This window comes from Diaphorina citri, unplaced genomic scaffold (assembly GCF_000475195.1).
Source record: "Diaphorina citri unplaced genomic scaffold, Diaci psyllid genome assembly version 1.1 scaffold1494, whole genome shotgun sequence".
Classification (NCBI taxonomy): domain Eukaryota; kingdom Metazoa; phylum Arthropoda; class Insecta; order Hemiptera; family Psyllidae; genus Diaphorina; species Diaphorina citri.
In genome coordinates, this window is record NW_007378920.1 from 35,154 (window position 1) to 60,898 (window position 25,745).

Sequence of the window (25,745 nt, forward strand, 5' to 3'; positions counted from 1 at the left end):
ATACGAAGCAAGGATTAGAAGCATGTGGGCCGGAAAACATTGAACATCTCACTGAAACCTGCCAAAAATCAGTCATAATATCAACAACATCAATCAGAAAATGTCTCAACATGAACTAAACTTGTGTGGCCATCATGTATACATATTGTTTTGTAAACCTATGTATTACTGTATTAACCTCAATAAAGAGTGAAATTGCCTCATAATAGACATTACATGATGTTTGTTAACATGGATATAGCTGGGATAGGCATGGATAAAAATAGGCAAAGGAAACACGGATAATACACAAATTTGAGAATAATACCAACAAGCTGGGCCCGTCCCTCCGGGAATTTTTTAGCCCGTAGTTTGTTCAATCGTGATTAAAGAAAATTAGTACCTATATGTACCTACCTATTTTGTTTAATATTCAGTTTATTATAGATATTTCCACTTTATTTGTAATCAGTACAATAAAGGTAACTAGGTAATGTAAAGTATGGGCTATGGATAGCAACATACTCTACGTTAAGTTCATAGTTGTTCAGATTGGTCGTCTTGATTATTTGGAATTCTCATTCTTCTTCTGCTAGCACTCTTCTGACTATTCCTGTTGTTGAAATGATCACTGATCTTTGACATTTCTTGACAACATTTCTGGCGTTTGATATTTTTAACTTTTCTAGGTTTATGATTGTGTTTTTATGTATAAGTCCATTAGATGTTATGACTATAGGGAGTATGGAGACGTTGTTTGTATTGTAGATATGCTTGAGTTGTCGCCGTAAATCTTCATACTTGGCTATTTTGATTGAATATGCCGTATTGATGTTTTCATCTAATTCATTATTATTATTATTATTATTATTGTTATTATTATTATTATTATTTATTTTTTTTCAATGGACAGATCAAGACACCATTTTGGAAATTTATGAAATCAAATTGGCAAAATAGAAACAATTAAATAATGTATTTAACAAACTGCTCTAAACACAGCATACAAGTAGTCTTAATGACTCCTTTTTTTTAATTACAGTAGGTATACCTATACATATGTAATAATTTCCAAGGAGCGATTTTTTTTTAACCTAATTTTGCTCATTAAAAATGCATCAGCAAATAGTTGGTGTTCATCAGCATCAGCATGCATCAGCAACACCAACGCAGTTGGTGATATTGGACCCGTAAATCGGAGTTGAAAGTAGATTCACACTAAAGTTGTGGAAGGAGTTTCTTTTCGATTGAATTTCCAATTTATTTGTAATCTTTGCGTCTTTTGATGATAGTAATAATAATACATGTCAGTTTATGATTTTTGGGAACTTGCAAGATGAACCTATTTTTCCAAAACTTAAAAATACTTTCATTTAAGGTATTTCAAATTTCACAGAAACCTTCCTTTCAGACGGACAGCGCGAACGACATGTTCATAAGCATTTTTAAAGCTCTTAAGAGAAGAAAAAAAAGCAGACTAATTAAATTAGGTCTGATCTCCAATAGGTACAGGTATAGGTATGTTTTATTTGGTATCAATTGTTTTTTTTTTTTTTAAGAATTTCTTATCCTAAGCTTAATCTATACTTATAAGGGAATCATTTCAGATTCCCCTTTTTTCCGCCGGACGCCGCCGCGCCGTCCGCCCAATGTAACATTTGACCTACCTACATATATACTTAATAACAACAACACCAACCAAAACCATAATCATCAATAACAATAAATAGTAATAATAATGAGTATTTTCCTTCTCAAAAAGATTATTTCAGATTCCCTTTTTTTCCGCCGGACGCCGCCGCGCCGTCCGCCCAATGTAACATTTGACCTACCTACATATATACTAACTTAATAACAACAACACCAACCAAAACCATAATCATCAATAACAATAAATAGTAATAATAATGAGTATTTTCCTTCTCAAAAAGATTTTTTTTTTGTATAGGTACATTTGCCTATCCAAAATAAAGAGTATTTTGTTTAAAAAAATAGAAAAATAATAGAAAGTAAAAATGGAAATCTTACCTTCCAAATTTAGGCACACCATTTTAGAGCTAACTTCAATACTAGTTCTTTTCACTTTTCACTACTTGGCCTAAATGAACTAGAGAGATACCTATGTATTAAAAAAAAAAAACTACGCGTGTTTTTATGAAAGTCTGAAAATTGTAAATGAGGCCGAGGAAACGAAAACTTCCAAATAATAGGTTCAAAATTTTCTCTAAAAATACATAGGTGTGTACTTTTTTTTTAATTTCAATGCAAGGTATAGTTTTAAAGAAAAAGTTAGATTTTTTACCTCCTTAAACCAAATACATGCAATTATACTATCTACACACGCACAGCTCAAAAAGAATTACTAAAATATAGTAATTTAGTTCTTATTAGATACCTATATGATATTGTATATATATTTTTTTTACAATTAAAATAGATATTTTTAACGTACTGCTTTCGACTAGGCTATTTTATTTTAAATTGAAAATTAACCATTTCTTCTTCGAAAAAAAAGTCCAACACTAGAACTGGCAGATTATATGTATCACCTCAATAGAAGAACTAACCAGTAACCATTATGTAAGATATTTTAAAAAGGCTTTGACCTTTACAAAAATAATGGAGAGATGTTATAATTAGGCGGCCTTTGAGTGAACTCTCATTTCTTTTGTCTATGGACTACTGAATAAAAGAAAAAGAAGGATTAAAAATAACTGTCTGCGAGGGTTCCGTATTTTTAACTTGTTAAGTGAGCTAAAAATAAGTGAAAACGATCCTTATCTTGAGGTGGAAATTCCAATGTTATGTCACTATTTTTAAAACCAACTGTTAATAATAGATAAATGGATAAGGGTTTTTATTTGAAATAAAATACATATATTTTACTGGGCCTCTCATGAAGTAGCTACTGACTCATTGTGTTAAATATGTATGTCCTAAGATCCGAGTTATTAGTTCTGTAAATATTTTGCCACATTTCCTGTGTCGAACATGATTTCCTCAGCCAAGTTTCATCAAAATCGAACAAACCGTCCCAGAGTAACTTATCAAGAATCAAACAGAAAAAGACAAAATCAATGCAAAACCTCCAATTCTTTTTACATACCAGGAACACGATGAAATTTGTGAAGAAACCGAATAAACCTTATTATTATTAATACTTTCATCTTTCATTATTTCCTTGGAGAGTGTGTGTTGTGTGTAAAGTATTATTAGAAAAGGGGAAACTGGAGAAAATTAAATCTCTCTCTCACACATAGGGTTGCCAACCGTACGTTATTTCCCGGAACAATCCGTATTTTTGTCAAAAATCAAATGTTCCGCCGGAACACACCCTTGTTCCGGTTTTTTTCCAAATCTATGGAAAATACGGAAACTGACTAATAAACAGAAAAAATTACAAAAAAAAAGTTTCAAAAGATAGGTAGGTACGTACGAAAAACAACAAAACCCGCGAGTCAAGTAGGGAGTGTAGTGTAGGTAGTAACGTACTAGTACGAATGTATAACGTACAACGTACAGGTGCATGCAGCATGACTCTGGATCTCTAGGCCTAAGTCGCTCTGGCTGAAATGCCTTTGTTCCGGGTAAAAATCGGGAAATCCGTATTTTTTCACCATTTTGCTAGTTTGTACCGTATATGCCGAAAAAAAAGTTGGCAACCCTACTCACACACCTCTGTTTTGATAGATATTTGACGTGACAATTAAGGAAAAGATGAGTGGTGAATAAAATATAAAAATGATAATAATAGAAGAGACAATACACTCTCTCTCTCACACACCCCTGTTTTGATAGATATTTGACGTGACAATTAAGGAAAAGATGAGTGGTGAATAAAATATAAAAATGATAATAATAGAAGAGACAATACCTACTTCCTATTTATATTTAGGTGATCGGTAAACACGAAACACTAGAAAGTAACAGGTAACCCGTTGAAGAAGAGACAATACCTACTTCCTATTTATATTTAGGTGATCGGTAAACACGAAACACTAGAAAGTAACAGGTAACCCGTTGAAATATTTGCAATGGAAAGGTTACTGCAGGAATCAAGTTCGGGACCGTTTGCATAGCAAACAAATGGATTACCACAGTCTCCTTAATTAAATTGAACGTAGGATCGTTAGTATAGCTAAATTACAGTTGTTGATTGACAAATACATACATAAAAATATAAATGAAAATAAATTATGTTATCCGTATAAATTTTCTTTTTAGACTCTTTTAATGTTCCACTTTGGTCCCTACTAGGTAATTCAAAAAAGTAATTCAATTGTCCTCATGAGTCTGAGTGCACCCTATATTCCAAGCTCAGTGCCAGTCGGGTGGAAGAGCTACTTTGTAAGAATCCTGCCATTAAAGCCTTAAAAACAAAACTCCTAGTCTGCTGGTAACACAGCTTATGTATCTCTCTTATAGATTCGTCATGATAGCTTGAAGACTGGGTTAACGTTAATGCAATGTAAGATTAAATTCTGATTGGAGCTTAAACGACACGACGCGACGGGGTGAGCGTTGAAATTACAAAAATTTGACATAATTCTTTGAAGGTATATTTGAACAACATTAAGCAGAAAAGAACCGTCCATACCTTCTACTGACACCAATATCCCAAATAACAGGCCAGATATATTGATGATACGAATGGAACCTCACAGAATAACAAAGAAAAAGCGTTCTTTATTGATGTCACCATAACTCTTGATGAAAACCTTCATAAAGTTTACATAGAGAAAATAAGAAAGTATCAAGACCTGACACATAAGATAGCTCAAATGTATAAATTGTCATCCGTATCAATTATACCGATTGTCATAAGTTCAAATGGGTTGATTCATAAGAATACGAAGCAAGTAAGGGGCCTTCTACTGACACTAATATCCCAAATAACAGGCCAGATATATTGATGATACGAATGGAACCTCTCAGAATAACAAAGAAAAAGCGTTCATAATTGATGTCACCATAACTCTTGATGAAAACCTTCATAAAGTTTACAAGTTTACATAGAGAAAATAAGAAAGTATCAAGACCTGACACATAGGATAGCTCAAATGTATAAATTGTCATCCATATCAATTATACCGATTGTCATAAGTTCAAATGGGTTGATTCATAAGAATACGAAGCAAGGATTAGAAGCATGTGGGCCGGAAAACATTGAACATCTCACTGAAACCTGCCAAAAATCAGTCATAATATCAACAACATCAATCAGAAAATGTCTCAACCTGAACTAAACTTGTGTGGCCATCATGTATGTACATATTGTTTTGTTAACCTATGTCTTACTATTAACTCCATAAAGAGTTAAATTGCCTATAATAATAAATAGGTACCTACCTAGTTACTATATAATAGTACATAATTAGACGTTGGTTGTAAAAATAATATCGTGAAATAAATACGGAAAACATTGAACATCTCACTGAAACCTGCCAAAAATCAGTCATAATATCAACAACATCAATCAGAAAATGTCTCAACATGAACTAAACTTGTGTGGCCATCATGTATGTACAATTGTACATATTGTTTTGTTAACCTATGTTTTACTATTAACTCCATAAAGAGTTAAATTGTCTATAATAATAAATAGGTACCTACCTAGTTACTATATAATAGTACATAATTAGACGTTGGTTGTAAAAATAATATCGTGAAATAAATAATGATACATGAAGGTTCCGCCTCGTTGATAATACTTATAACGAGAACCGATTGATAAGGTTCCTTTCAAACTACCTACGCCTGCACTTAAAAATGTTCAACTCATTCACTTCTAAATTAAACTTATCACATGAAAATATCTATGACAAAGGTAATAATGTTATTTTAATTTTAGGTAACTAGGTAAATCCAAATTTCATACAAAAAAAAAAAAAAAAAAAAAAAAAAAAAAAAAGAAAATGGGATTTACCCCAAATACCCAAACTACATTGAATATGATCACCTAATTGAAAACCTTGACATGGAATCATTGGAAGCCAGATTTCTGAACAACCAGCTGAAATTCATTAGGAACATATTAAACAACAAAATAATTTGTACTGAAATTCTCGCAAAAATAGGCATCCAAGGAAATGATACTAGGACAAGACCAAAGACCACAACAATACTTGATGTTCCTCCCAAAAACAAAACACTCTTGTACAAGTCACCATTGATCTTAGGGATGGCTCGCTACAACTCTCTTGACGTGAAACCAGATCTGTTTCACTCAGAAAAGTAATATGTGTATTGTATACACACACCCACCCATCAGTAACTGCCCCGATCTAACTTATTAGAACGAGGGTGTAGATGGTGTAATTAAAAAAAATAAAAAAATAAACAAACATACAATTCATCTATAATATGTACATTTAGTATTATGTCTCGCGTAAAAAAAGGACAGAAAATGAGTTTTCTGTCCTTTTTTTACGTTAGTTTCCACTCAAAAGATTTAAAGAAATGTTGTGCGGAAGAATTAAACATTCGAACGAAGTGAAGAACTACGTTTTAACTCGACAGCTTTCCAGTTGGCTTGGATTTTTCATTATTTTATTTTATTTTTTCAACAGACAAACCTAATGAAAAGTATCTGTTGAAAAAAAAAATCCAAGCCAAATGGAAAACTGTGGAGTTAAAACGTAGTTCTTCACTTCACGTAGTTCGGTAAAATTTTTAGATTTGTCTGTACATTACTTAGAATGGTAAAAGTTTTAGTTGTAAAAAAATTCTGTCTGTCTGTATGTATGTATGTAATATGTATGCTTGTCTGGCTGAGGGACGTTAAACAGTGAGCAGACCAGCCCGGGGAAGGAAAACCTTAGAAACCGGATATGTATGCTTGTCTGGCTGAGGGACGTTAAACAGTGAGCAGACCAGCCCGGGGAAGGAAAACCTTAGAAACCGGAGTCCGTGTTATTGGATTCTGTCATACCTGGTATGCGGAATCCGTACAGTAGCACGGACTTGACGATGCGATGTGAGTTGTCATTGTCAGGCAAACCACTATTATCTAAAACAATTCTTTAGCCCAAAGAGCTCTCCAATGCGACCAATGCCTACTGGTGCCAGTGGGTGAGCATAGTGGCAGACTAGAAGGAAGACGTGGGTCAACCACACAGCCCAAATGTCCAGCAGCTCTACTGGCACCAAAAGTCTTCTTCGGGACATCGTTGCTGTCAAGACATTGGAGAGTTGTGGGAAAGTCGGAACCGACTAATACCCAGAATCATGTACTTACGAATATGTACGTCTATCGTCTATTACGCTGATAGACCTTTTGTTGTCCTCTTTTCATGAGAAAACGGCTCGACCGATTTTGATGGAAATTTTTGTGGTTGTTAAGAAGAGTGCTTAGACATAGGCTACTTAAAATTATCACATTCCATCCTGATTCAAAATGGCGCCGGTTCAAAGTTATGACTATTACGCTGCACTGATAGACGTGTCAGGGAGCACGCAGCGCGACCGTGTGTGTGTACAACTGTACACTCTCAATTAAGTACCAGGACTGCATCGATATAAACGCGCCCTTTTTTTTCACCTTGCATGTGTTGGTAATACTTTTTTCTATTTCTACTAGTAACCAAAGTTTTGGATCATTCCAACAATTTTCCTGTTAATTATTGTGATTTTTTTTTTCACCTTGCATGTGTTGGTAATACTTTTTTCTATTTCTACTAGTAACCAAAGTTTTGGATCATTCCAACAATTTTCCTGTTGTTATTATTGTGTTAACTTTCACATGAACGTTTGAACGTAAACTGACGAAATGATTCCACACGTTATTATTATTCGTTAATTTTTCCCTTTGCGTCGTGGAAAGAAAGAAGATAAAATAACTTTAACGAAAGACGAAAGAAAAAAAGGTACAGAGATTTTTCTCGTTCTTTTTTTTTTTTTTAATGCGTGCACAGAAGGACGGTTGAGTTACCATAACCTACATCAACTGGTAGGATTTGCGCACAATCAACATTGGAGAAATTTCTTTTCTCTAGTGATAAAAAAGTAAAATTATCGTATTATTTTTTCCCTAAATTACGAAAATCATCATATACGAGAGGTAGGGGAAGGAGCAAAAAAGGGATGTTTGAAAGAGGGGAAATGAAAACAGCAACCCCCTTTCATATTGGGTTCTTGGATGACTACTACCCAACCCCTTACCTTGTCACCCTCTCTTCTCTTAATTCCATTTCTCCTACAATCATTTTAATAACTATAGTATAGTACAATGGTGGCTGGTGGCTTTACTATCAGCTCTCACTTCATCATGAAATAATGATCTCAGATATATGAAGTATGGCAAATAACAAATAATAATATATACTAATATAATACTTAATTAGCAGCTAACTTGTACTTTGCCCCGGAAAATTGATCAAAACTCGAGATCGGTTTCGAGTTCGGCAAAATTTTCTCTTATTACACATCTAGAACATAATTATTAGGAATATTTCCTCCAAATTTCAGCTTTCTAGATGTTGGGGTTTTCGAGTTTTCCTCCTTTTCTTCAAATTTATCTCTCTCGAACTTATTTTCTTTCGTTTGGTTTAGACTCGTTAACTTGTTTCCTTTTTCATCTTCTTCCTCCTGCTTTGGTCCTTTTAACACTTTCATCTTTCATTATTTCCTTGGAGAGTGTGTGTTGTGTGTAAAGTATTATTAGAAAAGGGGAAACTGGAGAAAATTAAAACTCTTCCAATTGACCGTAATACATGTTGATGAAAAACTCCTTAACTTTGTGAATTTCCATTTAAATTTTGAAATGAATTGTAATCCACTTACATTGCAATGTAATCCACTTAAATGCCCAACTTGAAGTTCGCTTTGTTCTGGTAAAACCTCTACAGAGTTATCTCCTTGTATGTAGGTGTTGGCGGGTAATTTTATATTCTACACAATATAAAGCCGATGTTTTGTTGGATTTTTCCTTTTCTTAGTCAGTTTTCCACCTATTATATTACCTACTGATGATGCCTTCACCGGTGAAACATGTCTAATCTATATAAACTTGTAGTTCTGTGAACTGTAGACCTCACTCAAACTCTTTTGCCAAGCGAAAACGAATGTACGTATGAATGCAAAGAAAAGAAGGTATGCACCTGTACGTAGGTACGTCTTACGTAATAAAGAGGACAAAGAACAACTTTTATATTTACAATCCCTCGAAAGATTTAAAAAATGGTTGACCTTATTTAAAACAATAGCTTTACCAAGAATCATTTTTGTAGAAAGAGCACAAAGGTATACTAGGGTCATAAATGCGGTAATTTGTCCATTGGCTTGACCAAAAGTTTGGACCAAAATTGGAACTGGGACACCAAATTTCAAGGATCGACATGCCTTGATTCTAGGAACTTAAATTTCATCAAAATCGGACCAGGCAATCGCGAGTTATATCGGGTCAAACTCTTTTGCCAAGCGAAAACGAATGTACGTATGAATGCAAAGAAAAGAAGGTATGCACCTGTTCGTATAGGTACGTCTTACGTAATAAAGAGGACAAAGAACAACTTTTATATTTACAATCCCTCGAACGATTTAAAAAATGGTTGACCTTATTTAAAACAATAGCTTTACCAAGAATCATTTTTGTAGAAAGAGCACAAAGGTATACTAGGGTCATAAATGCGGTAATTTGTCCATTGGCTTGACCAAAAGTTTGGACCAAAATTGGAACTGGGACACCAAATTTCAAGGATCGACATGCCTTGATTCTAGGAACTTAAATTTCATCAAAATCGGACCAGGCAATCGCGATTATATCGGAACAAATTCATAAACAAACATACAATTCATCTATAATATGTACATTTAGTGTTATGTCTCGCGTAAAAAAAGGACAGAAAATGAGTTTTCTGTCCTTTTTTTACGTTAATTTCCACTCAAAAGATTTAAAGAAATGTTGTGCGGAACAATCAAACATTCGAACGAAGTGAAGAACTACGTTTTAACTCGACAGCTTTCCATTTGGCTTGGATTTTTCATTATTTTATTTTATTTTTTCAACAGACAAACCTAATGAAAAGTATCTGTTGAAAAAAAAAAAAATCTCTACCCCCAGTCTGTCGTGGGCCTTCCTTATACGGGGGCTTGAGCTTCTTGTGCCCTTTTTTGGGGAACTTTTGTCGGTCCATTTTTTTTCGTGTGTTATTTTTCCTCAATTTTTGGGATATTTTTTTTTGCAATTCCTCCGACTTTTTTTTCGTGCGTAGGTACCTCTTTCGGATAGGTATACTTTATTTTTTGGATTTTTATCCACGTCTTTTTCACATTTTTTTCCGGAGAACCCTTTGTAGAACTGACAGCTAGCTAGGCTGGTTAGGGTTAGCCGTTCTCCTCCCTGTTTATAGTCCCACAGCCAGACGCTAGTCTACTCTCTGTTAAACGTCCGCGTCCCCTAGTTAGACAAGCCCTAGCTAGATAGATCAGTAATCAGTATTACATACTTACAGGTTTAGGTTTCTCTTGTCCTGCGCACCATAATTTAAAACATCAATTTTCAACTCTCTTTTGCAGTGTGGAGCAGAAGCTAGGAGCCACCGGAACGGACAGTACAGGAGGCTGCTACAACATCACCGAGGTGCAGGCTATCATGGCCGAGCTACTCGAGATCGAGAAGTCCCTACGCTCCGGCGAGAAGGAACGTAGCGAGCTCATGCAGAGCCTAGCCAAGCTCAAGGATGAGCTGACCCGGCTCGAAAGATCGGTTTCGAGTTCGGCAAAATTTTCTCTTATTACACATCTAGAACATAATTATTGGGAATATTTCCTCCAAATTTCAGCTTTCTAGATGTTGGGGTTTTCGAGTTTTCCTCCTTTTCTTCAAATTTATCTCTCTCGAACTTATACTTGGCCTAAATGAACTAGAGAGATACCTATGTATTAAAAAAAAAAAAAACTACGCGTGTTTTTATGAAAGTCTGAAAATTGTAAATGAGGCCGAGGAAACGAAAACTTCCAAATAATAGGTTCAAAATTTTCTCTAAAAATACATAGGTGTGTACTTTTTTTTTTTAATTTCAATGCAAGGTATAGTTTACCTCCTTAAACCAAATACATGCAATTATATTATCTACACACGCACAGGTCAAAAAGAATTACTAAAATATAGTAATTTAGTTCTTATTAGATATATGATATTGTAGGTATATATATATATTTTTTACAATTAAAATAGATATTTTTAACGTACTGCTCTGATATGTATTATGAATTGTAATATCTTGATACCAGTAAAAAATTAGAAACTTTCGACTAGGCTATTTTATTTTAAATTGAAAATTAACCATTAACCATTTCTTCTTCGAAAAAAAAGTCCAACACTAGAACTGGCAGATTATATGTATCACCTCAATAGAAGAACTAACCAGTAACCTCGAACTTATTTTCTTTCGTTTGGTTTAGACTCGTTAACTTGTTTCCTTTTTCATCTTCTTCCTCCTGCTTTGGTCCTTTTAACACTTTCAATTTAAAGCCTATAAAATCAATGCATAAAAGAATAATCAAAGCAACATTATATCCTTTTACAACAAAAGAAAAACGAGAGGAAAAAAAAAAGTAGGTCTTTGATTGCTATAAAATAAAGACTTCAAAGGAGTGGTTAATCTAACCCCCTCCTGGAAGACATTTTCCCTTTTGTACGCCCGATAATGTAGGAAAAGTACAACAAAGGGTCCTAGAAAATCGCAATTTAGGCTTTAGGCACATTGCATAAGCTCTAAACATGTCTTATGAGATCGCTCATAAAGTTTTAAGCAATAATTTGGACATGAGAAAAGTTTCAGCCCGGCTTGTTACAAAGGACTTGACTTTTATACGCGATTTTTAGCAAAAATTCAACAAATACCATCAATCAAGCACCTTATTTGTCACACATAGTTCTCGCGGACCTTTTCCTGTATCATAGATTGAAATTGCCACTCCGTGGACGTCGTTTCGAGTCCATAAAGGGCATAAAGCGAAATTCGACAAAAAAACTGAGGGCCTCCCCTAAAACTGTTGTGTGTGTGTGTGTTTGTTTGTTTGTTTGTTTGTTTGGTGGGCTGTGGTAGTGTGTAATGGGATGTGTGTGTGGTTTGAGCTGTGTGGTGTGCCACTAGTAAATAAATAAAATACAACCAAACCTTGTGAATTTTATCATCTGAAAAAAACCTAGGGTGGCCTGGGGTAATTATGATCCACCCAAATTTAGCCCACTTCGAATATTCCTGGAGAATCGTTTAATTTTACCGGTTAACAGACATTTTAAAGAACAATCTCTTAACTTTAATTGCTTGAAGATTCCACAGTTTTTGGATATTTCTTTCATGTTTTTTTCAATCAAGTTCTAAACCTCTTCAAAAAAGGTGGATTCTCCTGGGGTAATTATGATCCACCTATATCTCTATGGATTTAAAACTTAGCGAGAGCTTCTAAAGAAAGGAAATTTAGGCCACATATACTAGGTTTCAACCTTCTAATCTAGTGTGGCCTCTATAAATGAATTAGAATAAATGGGTGGATCATAATTACCCCAAATCATGAGGCAATTATGATGAACGAATTTGTGATTTAATTTTTTTCTGTTTCTGTTGTAAATTACTGATTCCCAGGAGAACAAGAAAAAGTTATGGCGGAAAATTAATTTTTGGATCATAATTACCCCAACCCACCCTAATAAATGAGACGCATATTGCAGCTTTCTAACATTACCACGAATTTTTACAGCATTGGAATGTTAAAAGAAGTTCGTCCATACGACCCCAAGGATGAATGTAATAATATAGATGCTGAACATGATCAGTTTAAACCACCCGTGTACAATGACCCTAATGTTTCTGATCCGTCCAAGAACTTCTACAAGCGGTCAGCGCGTACTGTACAACTCCCGGTCCTTACCAATTTATCCACCAATTCAAAACAACGGCCTTATGCATATGGACGCAAAACGAGCTATCTCAAAAAGTAAGGCTATCTTTGCTTACGTTTTCCGTTTAGCCTTATGAATTGGAACATTAGGAGCCGTGATAAGCTTAAAGAGCTTGGTTCGGAAATACTTTTTGGTAACTGCTCAATGCATGTTTATATTGTTTATGTGGGGTGAGCATAGTGGCATACTAGAAGGAAGACGTGGGTCAACCACACAGCCCAAATGTCCAGCAGCTCTACTGGCACCAAAAGTCTTGTTCGGGACATCGTTGCTGTCAAGACATTGGAGAGTTGTGGGAAAGTCGGAAACGACTAATACCCAGAATCATGTACTTACGAATATGTACGTCTATCGTCTATTACGCTGATAGACCTTTTGTTGTCCTCTTTTCATGAGAAAACGGCTCGACCGATTTTGATGGAAATTTTTGTGGTTGTTAAGAAGAGTGCTTAGACATAGGCTACTTAAAATTATCACATTCCATCCTGATTCAAAATGGCGCCGGTTCAAAGTTATGACTATTACGCTGCACTGATAGACGTGTCAGGGAGCACGCAGCGCGACCGTGTGTGTGTACAACTGTACACTCTCAATTAAGTATCTCCTCTCTCTCTATTTTCTAACCAGGTACTTAGTATCCAGCTAAAAAATATTATATTCAATTGTAAAAGTTTTTACGATCATTCATTGCCAGTGGGAAGGCTTATTATATTGAATATCTATATCACATTAGTCATCAGCAAACCAGCGGTTCGGAGAACGGTTGGTTTTCTCGTATCCTGGCCTCCTCTCTTCATTTCTGATTCGGGACCATAAGAGCTCTAATGATAACAGTTCCCTCTATCAAACCTCTTAGGAAAAATCTAATTTAAAAAATAAAAATCGTGAAAATATTAATTACAATAAAATTGGTTGCTAAGGGTTGTTAGAAGATAAGTTTCATGTCTCTTTTCAGCAGTATTCCTTTCAGAACTTATTGCTATCTACTAATTCTTGGTTCTTGTAAGATCGATTTGAAAGACTTTATATTCAAAGGCAACCTATTTTTTAACAAAACAAATATTTTTCCTCATTATTATTTTTATACTAAAATAAAGAGATGTCATTTTTTTACTCTTTAATTTCAAAAATTATCTAGAGATTGTAATTTGCATTCAGTGTAAGCAAGATGTCTCAAAACTATTCAGAACTTTTTCGTGAAAAGATTTGAAAAATGAAAGGTTGAAATCCAAAGGCAAATGTTTTTACTGTATCAAAATCGAGGTTTTAATTTTATGTATACATACAGACATACATAATTATGTATACTTATTTATACAGGGTGGTCGGAATTTTTTACTTTCCTTATCCTATAGGAAGGAAAGTAATGTAATCGAATCAAATTTTCCATGGTCAGATTTTAGTGCCAAAACACGTTTTGAGGTCCTTAGAGCCTAAATCCAAAGTTTCAGCCATTGGTCCGTGTGTGTGTCTGTCGTCTCTTAACTTTAATTGCTTGAAGATTCCACAGTTTTTGGATATTTCTTTCGTGTTTTTTTCAATCAAGTTCTAAACCTCTTCAAAAAAGGTGGATTCTCCTGGGGTAATTATGATCCACCTATATCTCTATGGATTTAAAACTTAGCGAGAGCTTCTAAAGAAAGGAAATTTAGGCCACATATACTAGGTTTCAACCTTCTAATCTAGTGTGGCCTCTATAAATGAATTAGAATAAATGGGTGGATCATAATTACCCCAAATCATGAGGCAATTATGATGAACGAATTTGTGATTTAATTTTTTTGTTTCTGTTGTAAATTACTGATTCCCAGGAGAACAAGAAAAAGTTATGGCGGAAAATTAATTTTTGGATCATAATTACCCCAACCCACCCTAATAAATGAGACGCATATTGCAGCTTTCTAACATTACCACGAATTTTTACAGCATTGGAATGTTAAAAGAAGTTCGTCCATACGACCCCAAGGATGAATGTAATAATATAGATGCTGAACATGATCAGTTTAAACCACCCGTGTACAATGACCCTAATGTTTCTGATCCGTCCAAGAACTTCTACAAGCGGTCAGCGCGTACTGTACAACTCCCGGTCCTTACCAATTTATCCACCAATTCAAAACAACGGCCTTATGCATATGGACGCAAAACGAGCTATCTCAAAAAGTAAGGCTATCTTTGCTTACGTTTTCCGTTTAGCCTTATGAATTGGAACATTAGGAGCCGTGATAAGCTTAAAGAGCTTGGTTCGGAAATACTTTTTGGTAACTGCTCAATGCATGTTTATATTGTTTATGTTAGTCTTAAATTGCATGTTTTTCATTAGCCTTGTTTGCACTAATGATAAATACCATTCTCTCTCTTCTCTCTCTCCTCTCTCTCTCTCTCTCTCTTTTTTCGGTCTGCAAAAATGTACAAAGAATTTGAACGATGATTTTGTTTGAAATTTTACGTTTTAAACGATATTAATACATAAAAAATGTTGCAAAAAGCTTATGGAAATGACACATTATCAGGGAGACTTCTTTTCCTGTTCGCAATCGTCAGTTACGTGTCAAAACCGTTTCACGATTTTTTTTTTTTCGGTCTGCAAAAATGTACAAAGAATTTGAACGATGATTGTGTTTGAAATTTTACGTTTTAAACGATATTAATACATAAAAAATGTTGCAAAAAGCTTATGGAAATGACACATTATCAAAAAGTAGGTAGATTCATCTTTGACTAGGAAATGTTGATTAAAAATGAAATAAAATCAACTTTTACTGAAATTAATACGTAGATCAACTCTAACTGTAACATATGTACATGTAGTGAATAGGGATACATTGTACACTAGAACATGGGGAGGTTTACCGGTCTATCCAGAAGGAAAATCTTTGTAGAGTGTATAGTTCATCCAGATCAATGTGATAGCAATGATCATCAACCCAAAATGAAGGAACCAATCAGATTGCAGGAAATCCTTACATTGTTGCAATTCAGAATTCAGGTAAAGGTCTATTTTTGATAAACTCTCTCTTCTAAAAAGCAGAGGTGGCTCTAAGTTCAGAGGTTGGATTCCAGAACAGGTAAGGTGAATATCGCCTTACCTGACTTTGTTTCACTGTCAGAGGAAGCACTGTGCAATGTACCTTCCCCTTTTAAAGATTCTCTACTATTGCACATGTGACATGTTTGGCAACAATGCCTATTTTTTTTCTCTCACATTGATCTGGACACACTATAGAGCTGCTCTATAAGTACCTACTATTTCTTAGAATTTTGAAGATTATTTTTTATATATGTATATAAAAATCGTGAAATCTGGAGAATAAAAGAATGAATGACGGATGCACAGTGTGGATTGCATGTGTTTAATATTATAATGATGCAACCCAACACTTTTGAGCACATTGTGAAACCATAGGCTGGGTCCATGTTTGGGACATTCTGTAGGTAACTTGCGTACTATTTCAATCTTAACCTTCTAGTAGCGTACTAAAATTAAAAAAAATATGTCCAACTTGCGTACTGGGTCTTATTGTTTATAGGTTGAGGGATTTTTTTTTTTATTATTTATTTTATTTTATTAGTACGAACATTTAATGGGGGAAAAAGATTCCTCTCTTTTCCTAATTTTGCTCAAATAATTATTGAGTCCTTTTTATATTTTTTCGAAGCCTATACTAAAACCAATAACACAAAAAGTTGATCATTTGTGGAAAACTTTTTGCGAACTACCTAACCCTATAATTCCTAGAAAGTGGATAATTTGTGAAAGTTCTTTTCGCGTGCTACCTAACCCTATCATTCCCAGAAAGTTGATCATTTGTGAAAGTTTTTTTCGCGTTCTAGAATTGTTTCGTAGAATAAAATAAGGGAATTTTTTTTCTGTGGGACCAAATTTTGAGAGGTTCTTTGCTGTCTACATGTTTTTATCCAGTACGCAAGTAGTACTGTGTGCCTGAAAATTTAGTATGCAACTAGTATTGCAGTACGCAAGTAATAAACACCGATCTGGTTCATGTGGTTATTCCCATCTAAAAATTCACCCATAAGAGTTTCATAGAATTAACGTCTCGGTATTCTTTCTTAATGGTTCTGATTTAACTCATATTGGATGTTCCTATTTGCTGTACCTAAGTGTTAAGAGTAAGAAGCCTAATATTCTTTGGTCCAAGACCACAATTTATTAGTAACTAATCCGAAGTGAAAAGTATAGGTGTTCGACAAATCAAATGCCAGATGTTTTGTTTGAATAAAATTAACTAGAGTACTAGTACGAGTATTTACAAAGAAAATAAAACAGTTTGTCGATCCCAGATGTCGCAAACGAGTTCCAGCCACAAAACTTGTGTAACCGTTTTTCCCCCGAAAAGAGGAGATTGCAAAATTATTATGAGAGGAAAGTTAGGTATCTATTTTTTAATTGATTTTCTGTAAGTCTTACTTATGAAAATCTGCAAATAATTCAGAAAAATAATAATTCTGCTTCAGTAATTTTATTGTACAAAAAAATTGAATTTTAAACAAGGGGACAATAAAAATGAAGGACAGCTGACAGAAAAATATTGACCTTTTCAAAAAAAAAAAAAAAATCGAAAAAAGAAGCTGGGCCCGTCCCTCCGGGAATTTTTTAGCCCGTAGTTTATTCGATCGTGATTAGAGAAAATCAGTATCTATGTACCTAACTAGTACGAGTATTTACAAAGAAAATAAAACAGTTTGTCGATCCCAGATGTCGCAAACGAGTTCCAGCCACAAAACTTGTGGTGGTGCATTCCTCAAAAAATACAACCAAAGGTCGATACATTTTCATATAACTGGACTTTGTTAAGATAACCATTTGAGTTTCTGTGCAGCTGTCCCTTGTGACCTAAAAACCATGTGTTAGAGTCTTCAGTTTTTATTTTCTAATATGTAGCTGAATTCCGTCGCTTCGCTCCGGAATCCCACTAGTTCATCCCGAGGTATGGCCAAACTTGTAGAAAAGGCATGGCCGAACTTGTAAAAAATAATAAAAAATACGGTCGCACTGCGAGCTCCCTATTAGCTGCATAGTTATCATACTAAAAACATAAACGAAACTCAAAAGGTCTGTTTTTCATTCCTACGCCGCATCGATGCGGCGTTCACTCTGCGTCAGGAGTGGGGGTAAAAAGTGGAAATTCAACAAACATGACGACATCTAGTGGAGAAATCACCTAGACCATAAAAGGAATATTCCTACCAAATTTCAACTTTCTAGGTGTTGTTTCTCTCTCACAGTCTCTACATTCTGTGTATTTCTTATGGAGATTTTAGCGATCAAAAATTGATTTCGCAAAATCCTTTCGTATTGCAGTTTAGATTTTCGCAAAATCCTTTCTTATTGCACACCTAGACCATAAAAGGAATATTCCTACCAAATTTCAGCTTTCTAGGTGTTGTGGTTCTAGAGATAGAGCGATCAGTGTGTGAACTATGAAATGTGAAATGTGAATGAGTGAATGGATCTCGTTCTTATAATATAAGATAAGTAAGATTCTTTCTTTCAACAGCTGGCTTTCTCCTGTCCTAGTGTCAAGTTCAGGAGCTCCCAGAACTGCTGACATAAATATTTTGTTTATTTTGCAAGTTGCTGAGCATTAAAATATCATTTCTCTTACCCATCGTTTATCCACCTACCTACAACCTAATTTATCTACCTTATCCTTGAATATTAAAGTCTGTAAAACTTCGTCAGTTATGAAAGGATTTCGGGTTCGATTCCCAGGGGAGGCATAACATGTTGATTGTGTTTCCTCGTGGTAATAACTCTCTGTTCTCGGGATAACTTTCCTTCCTTGAGTAGATGTGAATAATTTAAAGCTTTTAAACTCGAAAACTTGAGTATCTGACTTGTTAATTATCATACTTAATGATCATTTTAATATTCCTTGTTCCTTGCATTCCCTAGCAACAGGGTCGTATTCGCCCCATCCCCTCGGGCTATATTCTTTACTATGGGGCGAACTCGAAAAATTTGGAGCTATGATGTGAAATTGATGTGTGTATCTGTTAAGAAGAGCTTTAACGTGGAACGTTCTCTATTTCTCCCTTTTCTTTCTCTCTCTCTCTCTCCTCTTATTGCGCTCTATCTCTCCCCTTTCTTCCTTTCCCTCTCTCGCTCCCTCCCTCTCTCTCTCCCTCCCTCTCTCTCCCTCCCTCCCTCTCCCTCCCTCTATCCCTCCCTACCGAAGAGTTATTTATATGAGAAAGCTTCGTCTTCTTTCTCTTTGTCTTTAAAGCAATATTATTAGCTAAGAAAAATGTCGAGTTGAAGTATACAGGGTGGAATTATTATCGTGGACAACCCTACTACTTTAGACTCGTCTGGTCTGTGTCGTAGCATGGACATTCCGTAGTATAATCGGCCTCAGATGGGCGATAAGAGACACAATACTACTCACTTTAGGTGCTGAGTCAACACAAGAACACCAGACACCCAGAAACTAATTTTTGCAGTCGAAGAACGAGAGAAATTTCTTTGTCCACCATGGGAATTGAACCGAGCACCTTTTGTATCGTATGGCTGCCTCGGTAACGTAGTGGTCAAGACTCGCCTGGTAAACAGGAGGGCGTGGGTTCGATCCCAGCCGAGGCATGGAATTTTATCCTCATTTATTTGAGATTTTGAACACATAATAATGGAGCTCTAAGGGTTAATGTTATTCAAGCCAGAATGTTCGAAATTCACTACACCAGAGTTGTGCAGGGCCGCTACACAGGCTTTGACTGCAAGATCAACTGTATTCCTACAAGAGAACTTGTTCCAATATCTTGGTTCCATTATTAGATGTACGGCTTCCGACTATTTTATTTTCATTCTAACCTCCTAAAAGAAAGGTGAGTAGGTATAATTAGTAAGAAAAATGGAGAAAGTAGAACGATTGCTCTTTTTGCTCGATATCTCGGTTAGGAAGCATTTAAGGGCATCTTTAAAATCAAGATCCATTCACATTTCATATTCACACACTGATCGCTCTATCTCCTGAACCACAACACCTAGAAAGCTGAATTTTGGTAGGAATAGTCCTTTTATGGTCTAGGTGTGCAATAAGAAAGGATTTTGCGAAAATCTAAACCGATCCTGAGATATCAATTTTTGATCGCTAAAATCTCCATAAGAAATACACAGAATGCAGAGACTGCGGGAGAGACATGTTCCGCTCTCGACCAACATTTTGAGTTTCTATATGTTTTTAGTTTGATTACTATGCAGCTAATAGGGAGCGCGCAGCGCGACCGTATTTTTTATTATTTTCTACAAGTTCGGCCATGCCTTTTCTACAAGTTTGGCCAAATGTGACAAAAATGCGACACGAAACTTTTGGTTAAGATAGGTGCTGCGCTTGCCGGTATTTTACCGCTTTTTGGCGGTTTTCGGTGTAATTTAACAATATCTCGGGAACGATATAAGCTAGAGACGAAATTTGGTATGTAGTTCACAAATGTGACAAGGATGAAACACAAAACGTTTGGTTGAGATTGGTGCTGCGCTTAGCGGTATTTCGACCGCTTTTGAACAGATTTCGACCGTTTTTTGGCGGTTTTCAGCTATACCGACTAAAGGGTTAAAATAGTGTAAAAGTATTGTAAAAGGGTAAAAGAACATTCAAATAAGCATCATTCAATAGGATAAGGAAAGTCGTGTGATGTTCACACCAGATTTTTCCTTATTAATTTGTTATCAGTTTATTGATACCTAGTTCGAAAGTTACTGACCTCTCTTGTTTGTGTTTTCACTAAATTTCAATAGTTCAAAGTTTAGTTTGTTTTATAGTGTTCTTTATTTTAAGTGTAACTACTATGTCATTCGGTCTAATGTGATTCTAATATTTCCATATTAATTTTTGAACAAATGATTTATAAACCTGCAATTTTGTATACGGGCTTATATTTACTTCTAGTTTTTTTTTATATAGGTTATGTAAAAGTTCAAGTACTTTTTCTCATTTTTCCATGTTCTTCCGCCAATAGAAGAAGCACAAAAAATATCATATAGGTTATGTAAAAGTTCAAGTACTTTTTCTCATTTTTCCATGTTCTTCCGCCAATAGAAGAAGCACAAAAAATATCGATTGGTGATTTGTGCTTCAAATAGGTCTTACTAATGGTTCATATTGAAATTTAGACCCAAAAATGAAATTTGAACCTCCGGCCCTGATGGCCCGCGGGGGTGAATTTCAATGTAAATCATTAGTGGGACCTATTTGAAGCACAAACCACCAATCGATATGAATTTCCCATGCTGGTGCTTCCCTGTTGGCGGGAGAACATGGAAAAATGAAATTTTGAATAGGTCCCTGGTTGTCGGATCGAGCTCAAACATTTACCAAAGAATTTCGTTTTTTATGCTGTTTAATATAGTGTGTCATAATTAGGGGGTTCCTATTCAAGATTTTGAAGTTGACCCCCTGGGACCGACCCTGGCTCCGCCCAAAATTTGACGAGTACTTCAAAATTAGTATTTTAAAAGATAAAACACTATCCTAAATTTCAGCTTCTCAGCTTTAGCCGTTCAAAAATTAATCTGGGGTTCCCAGATTTTATAAATACTCTGTAAGTCTGTATGAAAACACAAGATATTTTAGACCTCGAATTAAAAATTTTAACTTTCAAGAATGAAGATTACCACATATGTTATGTAGGCAGCCGAAAAGTCGTCGAAAAAAAAAATATATATATCTTATCCTATAGGAAGGAAAGTAATGTAATCGGGTCAAATTTTCGATGGTCAGTTTTTAGTGCTAAAACACGTTTTGAGGTCCCTAGACCCTAAATTCAAAGTTTCAGCCATTGGTCCGTGTGTGTGTGTGTGTGTGTGTGTGTGTGTGTGTGTGTGTGTGTGTGTGTGTGTGTGTGTGTGTGTGAAGCGAATACAATAGTCCGTCCCTATTGTAATAATAAAGGAAGGACGGACTAAAAAACCAAAGTTGGTACCTCATTCACGGACTTCGCGAAATTTTTCGTGAATCGCGATATTGCCAAATTATCCGCATCAAAATAAAAATCAATACGTCTTTTTTTTGTTTTTCGCACATTTAAACGGGCTTCGAGAAAAACAGTTTAAGCATAAACTTTGGGATAACACGAAAATGGTGGTCCAGAAAACCATAAAGCCAAAAAACCAAAAAAACTGGTTTTTGGGGGATTTTGGAATGCAGACTTGGCCTTAATTTTCTGATCTCACCACTTTTATAGGCCGACATTTTTGGTGCAAATTTTGTCCAGAAAACCATAAAGCCAAAAAACCAAAAAAACTGGTTTTTGGGGGATTTTTTTTTCACATTTCATAAAAAGCCTTAAAAGCCCTATTTTGCCATACATTTTGCAATGTTTTAAGCACTTTTAGGTTATTTTGACATACATTTTGCCATATTTTAATCATTTTTAGGGGAAAATATAAAACTTTAAGAACAATGATTTTTTTTTTTTTTTTTTTTTTTTTTTTCAAAAAAAAGAATAATTAACATATGTATGCCCTAAAATGCTTCCTAACCGAGATATCGATCAAAAGCCGTTATCATAAATCCGTCTGGCTATGCAGATTCAATGTTATTCGCCAGCCTAGTTAGCTTAGTTGGTAGTGCGTCTGCCTTGTAAGCGCTAGGCCGCGGGTTCAATTCCCGCCCGGGCCGGATTTTATCCTGATGGGATAATGTTCGTTCTCGGAACGGCTGGCTTTCTCCTATCCTGTCTTCCTTCGCTCTAATACTCTGCGGCCGTCACAGTCATCTTGTACCTACTACTTTTTTGTAAACCAGTTAGTACGATTTTCAAGGTGTCCCGCTTTTTTTTTTCAAAATGTCCCGCTTTTTATTCAACTAGAATGTCCTGCGTTTGAAAATTATCATCTGGTAACCCTACCTGTGAGTAAAAAATTAAAAACAATTATCAGTTTTATGCTGAAAATGCATGATTCTGGAGATAAATGTTAACTTAACTTTTTTTTCACCGTTTTAAACCAGGTGGTTTAGAAAAGAACACAATATTAATTTACTTCTGGTTAAAATTAGAAAAATTCTCTGGGCCCCGACCGGAACTTTAAACCAGGTGGTTTAGAAAAGAACACAATATTAATTTACTTCTGGTTAAAATTAGAAAAATTCTCTGGGCCCCGACCGGAACTTTTTAAAGATCGTTCCTTTTTTTACCATTAGTTGTATAGGGCAAAAATGGACTTTTTTTAAAAAAAAGTTCCTGCTGGGGCCCAGAGAATTTTTCTACTTTTTACCAGTAGTAGATTAATGTTTTGTGTCCTTTCTAAAGCACCTGGTACCATTAGTTGTATAGGGCAAAAATGGACTTTTTTAAAAAAAAAAGTTCCTGCTGGGGCCCAGAGAATTTTTCTACTTTTTACCAGTAGTAGATTAATGTTTTGTGTCCTTTCTAAAGCACCTGGTTCAAAAATGGTGAAAAAATATTGAGGAGAAAAAAAGTTACGTTAACATTTACACGTATCTCCAGAAACATGCATTTTCAGCATAAAACTGATAATTGTTTTTCATTTTTCTTTTTTTTTTTTTTAATCAAAGTATATGTAGGTATGCGGTCTTGTGGAATAAGTTTTAAACTTTACAGCAAAAAATATCAATAATGGTTTTACCGAAAGAAAAAAAAATGAATACTGAACAGCAATTTGAGAAAAACCAAAAAATAGGGGTGTCCCGCTTTCATTGCCCGACCGTGTAGATAGGTCAAAAAAATGAATACTGAACAGCAATTTGAGAAAAACCAAAAAATAGGGGTGTCCCGCTTTCATTGCCCGACCGTGTAGATAGGTCAGATGAATTATTCTGTAAGAAACGTCGATCGTGACGAAATGCACAATAGTCATGTAGTACCGGGGTGATCTTTTCAGACGAATTACTGTATTTGTATTGTATTATTAAAATAAGTCGATGTTTGTGATTTTCTGTCATAACAGAACAAGCAGAACAGCTTTCCTTAGGTATCATAATTACTTTCCTTACTTATCCTATAGGAAGGAAAGTAATGTAATCGGGTCAAATTTTCGATGGTCAGTTTTTAGTGCTAAAACACGTTTTGAGGTCCCTAGTCATCAACTTTTATACATTAAAATACATATTGGTACAGGGTGTTCCAGAATCCAGAATTTATGCTTAAACTGTTTTCAAGCCCGTTTAAAATTGCGAAGAAAAAAAAAAATCAATAATTTTTGATGCAGATAATTTGGTAATATCGTGATTTACGAAAAATCAAAAGCCCTTGAATATTTTCCTTTGAATGTTACAGATTGTGTTGAAACTTTTTTTTTCCACAAATGAATCGCCCCGTGCCTTAGTGAATAGCCCCTTAAAAATCCTTCTTTCTGCATTTAAATTTTCTGTTGACAATCTAAACCTCGTGCTACCGAAACAAGAAGTAAAAAATAAAAAATATGAAGGGAAAAAAGGGATTATTTTCTGTTAAAAAATTACTATTATCATCATCATCAACTTTTATACATTAAAATACATATTGGTACAGGGTGTTCCAGAATCCAGAATTTATGCTTAAACTGTTTTTCAAGCCCGTTTAAAATTGCGAAGAAAAAAAAAATCAATAATTTTTGATGCAGATAATTTGGTAATATCGTGATTTACGAAAAATTTCGCGAAGTCCGTGAATAGGGTACCAAAAATTTCAAGTATAATCGACTACTCACTCCAATTTTTGCGGTTTGCGGTTTTCGCGGAATTTGGAAAACGCGAATCACAAAAATGCCTCAAAAGTACAAGTGCGACCTATGAAATCAGAGTGTATTTTGCTCCCAAATCTTATGGTTTTATTATTATTTCAATTTGGTCCAATATTTGGCTGTTTGCGATTGCGCGGTGTTCGCGAAATCCGCGAATCCTACATATTTTTCTTACAGAAATCAATATAAACCCAAAACTAATTGGAGATTTGGAGTACGGATACATGATTTGCGGCTGTACTTACATACATAATGTCTTCGGTGTCTGTCACTCTGTCGGTCTGCCTGTCCCCATAGAAGGATTTATCCAAACCTGGTCGACCTATATATCAAATTAAAGGTCTTTTTACCAGGAACACGAAAATGAAGCGAATAAAAAGGAGCTTTCACAAATGAGCAGTGACCAGTGTTATTATAGGGTTAGGTTAAACAAAAAGGAGCTTTCACAAATGAGCAGTGACCAGTGTTATTATAGGGTTAGGTCAAACAAAAAGGAGCTTTCACAAATGTTACAAGGCAGGCGCCGCGCTACCTTCCAACCATGGGCGTAACCAGGGGGTTGCCCATGGGGCCCGGGCCCCCCCCTAGAGATTGAAACATACCTACACTAGATAAAATGACATTTTCTGTCTTTTTTTTTAATTTAATAAGTAGGTATAGAAATCATGATTTTGTGTCATTTGAAAAATACGACATTAATTAATAAAATTTCTACTCATACCTAGTAGGTACCCGTTATGCTCAATGCCGAAAATTCCCGATAAATGCTCTCGGCAGTTTGGCAACACTGATTTCAAAATTTTGTGGCACAATCTTTTAAATATTTTAAACTTGTGAAGTTGTGATTGTGAACCTAAAGAGCAAAATATTATTGTGATTTGATTTATTTGAATATTTTTGGGCTTGACTCACGACTCACATTAAAATTATTATTGCTCACAGTATAAGTAGGTAATTTTTCCAGGTAATCACCCATCCAAGTACGATCCATGCTCAGTGTTGCTTAACTTCAGTGGTCTGCTGGAAACTGATGCATTCAACCTGATATACCTAGACACTGGCTACTAATATACTGTAGGTATTTCTTCAACTAAAATAGCGGGCCCCCCCTTAGGCATAATCCTGGTTACGCCCATGATTTTGAAAAAATAAAAG